We start from the raw sequence: 6,863 nt of genomic DNA on the forward strand, positions 1-6,863 counted from the left end.
GTTAAATCAGGAGTGGAAAATACTGCCTGGCACAGGGGACCAAACCTCAGAAACACAAAAGAAACCTACCAAAAGAGAGCATGGAGAAGATGGGTGTGAGGGCAGGGAAGGAAATTTTATCAGCTAAGGAGGTTTTGCTTCAATTTAAAGCCTAATAAAGCATCAATAAACTAAATGCTGTCCTTAATTAGCTCCTCTGTAGCAGCAATTCATCAGCAGGCGGTGAGTGTGCCGTTGTCTCCATCGGCAGAGACTTCCAGGCTTACATCCCCCCATGCCATAAACGCTGCTAAATCCAACCACCTGGCTTGGGGATTCGGGAAGTGCAGCGTGGAGCGGCCAGGAGTTCCAGAGAAGGAACAGGAGACACAGGGCTGGACAAACCTCGCTCGCGGTGCTCCCATCCAAGTCAAACAGCCAGGGAGCAGCAGGATGGGCTGTGCCAACAAGACTCCCTCTATCCAGGCTGTCCCAGAGCACGCTCTCTCCACGTCCCGCTGTTCAGGCCAGGCCATCAAGGCAGGCGAACAGGCTGCCCTTGTGCGCACAGCCGGGCTCAGCCCGCAGCCCCGGGGCACGCTTAGGAGGGCTCCTGGAGCCCGCTCCGACGGCGCCGATCCCGGCGTGTCCGAGCCAGTCGCAGCAAAAGGGCCTTTGAGGTGCCCCCAGGGCAGGCTGGGCTTGTCCCTGCCCTGCTGCAGCATCCTTCATTCCCAACATGAACGCGGTGGGGAGAGCTCCCCAAACCTGCCCATCCCATCGCTCGCTGTGCTACTTCAACTGTGGAAAATCTGCTGCTGTTTTAATCATTGGACAATAACTATCTTCCTTAAAAAAAACCCCAAAAAACCAAAAAAGAGACAGCTCCAATCCTGAGAGTGTTTTACAGTAACAAGGTAAAGGATTTCAACTCTTGCCAGCTTCTTCCATGAAAAACACAGGAGGAAAAAAGCTTATTGTTCCCATAAATAACCTTGTAAAACGTGCCCTTTAAATTAGACTTTAATGTTTCTACTTAAGACACAAAAACAAGGAAGAGATGCTACTAAAAATATATTATCTCCCCATCTCAAGCCTGGGAAACAGTCAAGGGAGCAGAGTGAGGGCACAGGAGGCTGGGATATCCAGGGCTGCTGAGGATGAAGCTGTGCTTGGAAAGCTGCCTGTGGGGACGATGGGCAGGGAGATGGACTAAAACTTGTCCTGAGAGGACAGAGCACCACTGTAAACCTGCAGCTCCAGGAGGTGACTGGAGTGGCTGTTCTCCCAACAAGGACCAGGGCCAAGCTCATGAAATGAGTCAGCAGCCTCGAGACAAACTAGAGGAGGGTTTTCCTCCCTTCAGCTGCATAAAATTAAATTGTACAAATTATCAATACTGGATGTTAAGCCTCAAAGTCTAATCTAAAAAAGGAATTGGGTAAATTCATGCAGGACAGGCATTGGTATAGAACATGGAAATCAAATGACTGCTTCTGTTTTCAGTGATGGAAGGTGCAAGAATACATTAGTGGAGAGTTCACTCACAATTTCTTCTCTTTCCCTGATTTCTGCTCCTGGTCCACACCAGAGCAAGGATCTAGGCCCAGAAGAATTTCCATCAGCTCAACATCCTGAATGTCACAACCTCAGGGCTTTTTACACTGACATTTAGGGGGAAGAGCATCTCAGCAATTCAGGAGAAAAGGGATGTTAAACCAAAGCCCCGTGCTCACAGCACCGAGCTCTTATTTAACCTCAGCAGTGTCCTCTGCAGATCTGACAGCTTTCCCCCAAAGCATTTTGTTCCCTTTTGTGAGGGGAATACAGGGAATACACCCAGCAAGCTGCTGTTAACTCCATCCTGGAGGTGACAGAATTTCAGGGCTGGGAAAAACAATCCCTGGATATGTCTCCCTCACTCCCCATACCTGCAGGGATTAATTAAGTTGAATCCGTTATCGTCTCGATCTACAGATGAAAAGTGCTTTCCATGGCATGGCTTCAGAGTCCAATCTACAACAAATATGCAGAGTCCATCTAGGTCTCCCCTCCAGAGGAACTGCAGTGTCTGAATTTTTCTGTTTCCATGGATTAGCAAGTAGTTTGACTCATTAAGTGCTCAGATAATACAGAGGCACCTCTGGGTACAGCCAAATATTTTTGTTCTCGGTTCCCAACTTTGTTCCATCAAATAGAAGGTTTAGCATCCTTTCATTTTTTTTGTTTCCTTCTTTTTTCCCTGGCAGGGCTGAGGAAAAGACAGGAAGAAATCAGATGAGTTTGTTTTGAAAAGCTGTAAAAAGATAAAAGAACTGTTTGTAAATCTTGCCAGGAGTGAGCACAGAGGATACCAAGAGCTGTCACAGCCGTCCTTGTCCCCAGCTGCAAAATTTGCCTTAGTCCTTTGCCTAAATTTTGTACTCCCTGTGGCAGTTCAGGCTCTGCATTTCAAGCAGAGAGATGGAGAAATCTCCCGTGCAGGGGAGCAGAGCCTGGCAAGAGACAGATTCAGATTTTTCCTGCTCTGAGCTGGCACAGCCGATGCCAGCAGGCTGCAGCCGGCAGCCAGCCAGCACTGCTCACCCCACACACCAAGTTTGATTTAGCTTAAGCAAAAAAAAACTTCAAAAAAATTTAAAAATGAGTTTGCTGCCAACATCAACACAATAAAATCCCTGATTTGCATGGCCTGTGTTTCCTCTGGCCTTCCCCAGGCCAGCTGACACGGTTCTCCTTGCCAGAGAGCATTTCCCTGGGGTAAGTCCTTGTCCCCGGCAAGGTGTGCTCACCTGGGCTGGAGCCCGGCCAGCTGGGCTGGCAGCAGAGCGCCCAGCATTGTTCGGGAGCCAGGCCCTCCCTGCTGCTTTGGGAAAAGTTGTTTCTATTTGGCAGTACAGGTCACAGGCCACCCCCAGGGCTGTTTGTGCTTAACTCTTTGGTGTCAGTGCCACAGCAAACGCGGGAGGCCACCTCGCATCAACCCCCTCCACTTGGAACAGCACATCGGCAATTCTGGGGACATCTTGCGTGGAGATCCCTCATCCACAGCAGCCAGGGAATGGTCCCGTAGCCATTAAAGCCAGCCTGGAGGTTGCTGTGCACCAGGGAAGCACATTGCACCCTGGAGAATCCTCACTCCTGTGCTGGAAGCTGGGACTGGACAGCAGCATTCTCAGAGCCCGAGAAAAGCGGGAAGATTTATTCCCACCTAGTGGCAGAAAACGAACACGTTATTCAGCAATTTCTCATTACCCAGTAATAAATCTGAGCTGGAGCTCTCCTGTCATTGAGTGTCCTTCCTTTTGTTCCAGAAAAAAACCTGGATGTTTGAGCAATATGTTGCTTCTTTCCACAGAAAAGAGAGGCTGCTAACCCCAAGCAATCAAATCCAAGTCCAAGTAATTTGCTTGGCTTCAAAGTAACAAACAGGGAGATCTTTGTTGCCCTTAAAATTGTAAACTAATACAGCTCAGTTGTGGTTCTCCAACTACAAGGAATAAAACTTTAGCTTGGAAAAAAAGACAAACCCAAAAACAAACACTGAAAAATTAATTTTTCCCATGATTGCATTGCTTCAGGACCTGCAGCTTTAATGAAAACACCACCAAGTACTCACCTTCTTTATGAACTAATAAAAGTTTTCACTGGGAAAAAAGAAAACCAACAAAGAACAAATGACAACAAAAGAAATGCTCTTACACAACAAGACACAGAACCTGCATCACCTCCACTTCCCCATTCCTCAACATCAGAAGAAACATTTCAGACTGTCAATAGTCCTTACCTTTCAGCTCCCATGCCAGTGTGTGGGTGTAAGACTTCAAAGCAGGGAAGAGGAGTTTAATTCCCTCTGCTCACCCTCAGGGTGAGGCTCTTCAGTGTGTTTTTTAAAGATCAATCAGGTGTTGCAGACCACTGGGACAGGGACACAGAGACTTCCTTGTCCCTGCTCTGGGACATCTCTGAGATGCACCTCTGCTGCCCCAGCTCCACAGAAGCCCCCAGGACTTGAGGATCTTACAGGTCTCTTCCAGTCAAAATGATTCAATGATTCAGGGAGGAGCAGACTGCAGGGCAGCACTCAAGAGTTCCCCAGCATGGTCTGAACACCCTGATCTGGGTCAGGGCCATGCCAGGGCCAAATCTAGATCCACATTTCTCCCAGAGAAGGAACGCTCCAGCTTCAGAGGTGGGGAAGTCTCCAGTCTCCTGCTGTGATGGGAATGTGCTAATTTTGTTACAATTAGCCTGGACTGAACACAGCCAAAGGAGCCACTCCTGGCAGGGGAAGTGTAATCCTATCATGATCCATTAAAAAGAGCTGTTGGCTATTGCTGTGCCAACCTGTATTGGGAGCAACGAGAGACAGCCCTGTCCCGGCTCTGCACCACGAGTCTGCTCTTCCTCGTCGTAAAGAAACGGCTCTTACACTGCTTTAACAGCAAGGGCCAGGATATCAGGGGTAACATAAAGCCTAGAACCTGGTATTTGTTACAGCGTGAGCTTTAAACTGCCTCCATCCAGCCTGGTGCACTCTGGCAGAGAGATGGGGGAGCTGAAATCCCAAGGCAGGATATAAAATCAAAGGAGCACCTGTGTGTGGCTGGAGGACAGGAATTTGCCCCGTGTTGGCTGAATGCAGCATGAAAGTCCCAGGCAGAGGACAGGATGGGGCTGTGGATAAGCAGATCCACGAGCAGGAACACGTTTCCAACCCTGCATCCAGCTTTCAAACCTTATGTGAGGTTCCCTCAGAGCCATCCATGCCCAGTGACACAATCCCCTCTAGAGGAAGGAAGCTGAAGTGACAAGTGAAGATCTCTGCCAGCAGCTCTGAAAGGAGCATCTTCACAGAATCATGAAATCATTTAGGGTGGAAAGGACCTTCAAGATCATCTAGTTCCAACCCCTGCTCCGTGGGCAGGGACACTTTAACTAGGCCAGCATCATCTGTGTGAGCTGGTGCATTGCCTCAGTCCTTCCTCACACCCAGTGCAAGAGAGGCTTTTTGTGGCCTTTAGCACATGGTTAAAGCCCCTTCCCAACCACCATCAGAGTGAAGACAGGCATTTAACAGACATGGGAGTGGGGGAGCTTATTCTGCAGAGGCTTAATTTGACAAGCTGGGATCTCACCAGCAGCCTAGATTACACAAGAAGTATTTATTCCACTTCTCTGATATGCTTTGTGCTCCCTCCCAAGGTCTGTGACCAGCTTAGAGACACGCCTTGGTGTGGGCAAGAAGTTTAAGAGAGTTGCAGTAGCCTCAGCTTCAGATTCTATCTCTTCTTGCCAGTCCTGCAGTAACACTGGGCAGCTTGTCTTGACCAGTGAAGCCCTGTCTGGGCAAACTAAATTTGTAATTCAAGTCTAGTGCATTGAGCTGCACCCCAAAAGTGACATCCAGTCACATCCAGTGAGAGCTGGTGGCTGGAGTCAATAGGCAATTTGTGAACACAGAATTAAAACAGCAATTCCATCTCGAATGGTATCAAGCTTCAATGCAACACCACACAGAAAAGCTTCTGTAAGGAAGAAAATTCCTAGTTTGACCTTGATCACAACGGCCTTTATATAGACTGGCACATCAATTTACATACACTAACCATCCATGTCAGCAGAGTAGGGAAAAAAATGTATGTACAAGTAGTTTTTGCCCTAGGTAGTAAAACACCATTCCATTGAAGGCAAAATGAGCAATCCAGTGCAGAACTGCTGATACTAAGGAGCAGCACTTCTCAATCAGAAGTGGTGAAATTTTTTTCATAAAAGATGTACTCCAGCCTTTCTGTGCTTGCCGGCAGGAGCTGATTTATCTATTGTAAAATTCACCAGCCTCAGCAGTGCTGAGCAGCCTCTCCAGGGGAGCACACTTTGGCAGGGCTTAGAGGGAAAGACAAGAACTGGTTTCCAAAGTGTGCAGAGCTGATAGCACTGGATTTTCCTGCTTGAGCAGCGGTCACGATGCTGGTGAGGTACAACACGACTGTTCTTGGCAGTCCTTGCAGCCAGCCCTGCCAGAGACTCTCTCCCACTCATTCTCAGCAATTTCAAGTGCAAGAAGGCTTCTCCTTGGAGATCTTTTCAGTATTTCTTTAATCTCTTTTGATTTTAGCCAGTTTAAACGTTGCCATCAGGGCAGTGTTGGTGAAACTCAGATTGGACACAAAGCATCATTTGAGGATAAAAAAAACCAGGGCAGTTTTATCTCACCTAAAGCAAAAGTCAGCGCCTTGCTCAGAGGAGGAGCTGACCTTTCTTTTCCGGCCTCCTTGAGGAGATGCAGCTTCTTGCTGACAGAGCACAAATGGCTGGAGCTGACACAGCCAGGCAGCATCTCTTGGCCTCCTGCAAATCAGTGACTGAACAGACAAGGAATGATCACACCGCAGGTGTGTCAGAGCTTCAGGGTTTGCAGCTTCCCAACAGGACAACGCAGCTCCCCCTTGTTTTCCTCATGGGATTTTCAGTTTTCACTCCATGGCTGCATCCTGCAAACCTCTGTCAAAGCAGTGGAGACCCTCAGCGGGTATGGGGGTACTGGGCTAAGCCTGTGGAGTTTGGGGAGGTGATGGCGAAGCTCCTGAGCCCAAAGCCTGCCGCAGAAGGCTCCTGTGGATGAACCTTCTGGAATAGGTGGAGTGCAGGAGGAGGAAAACCAGGGCACATCCCCAGTGCCTGGCTGCACACCTCAGAGGGCATGAGAGTTTGGTTGCTTAAAGTGAGTGAGCTGTGAAGCCCAGAATCACCTTCTGAGCCTGCATCTACCTTGGAGGGCACCTACACAGAGAAATAATGGCAGAAAGCTCCAACTGGACTTGCTGCTGGTACTGGGATCAGAGCACCGAGGGGGCCATGGCAATGCAGCAGTGACCTGTCCT

The sequence above is a fragment of the Corvus moneduloides genome, chromosome 17, assembly GCF_009650955.1.
Source record: "Corvus moneduloides isolate bCorMon1 chromosome 17, bCorMon1.pri, whole genome shotgun sequence".
Lineage (NCBI taxonomy): Eukaryota > Metazoa > Chordata > Aves > Passeriformes > Corvidae > Corvus > Corvus moneduloides.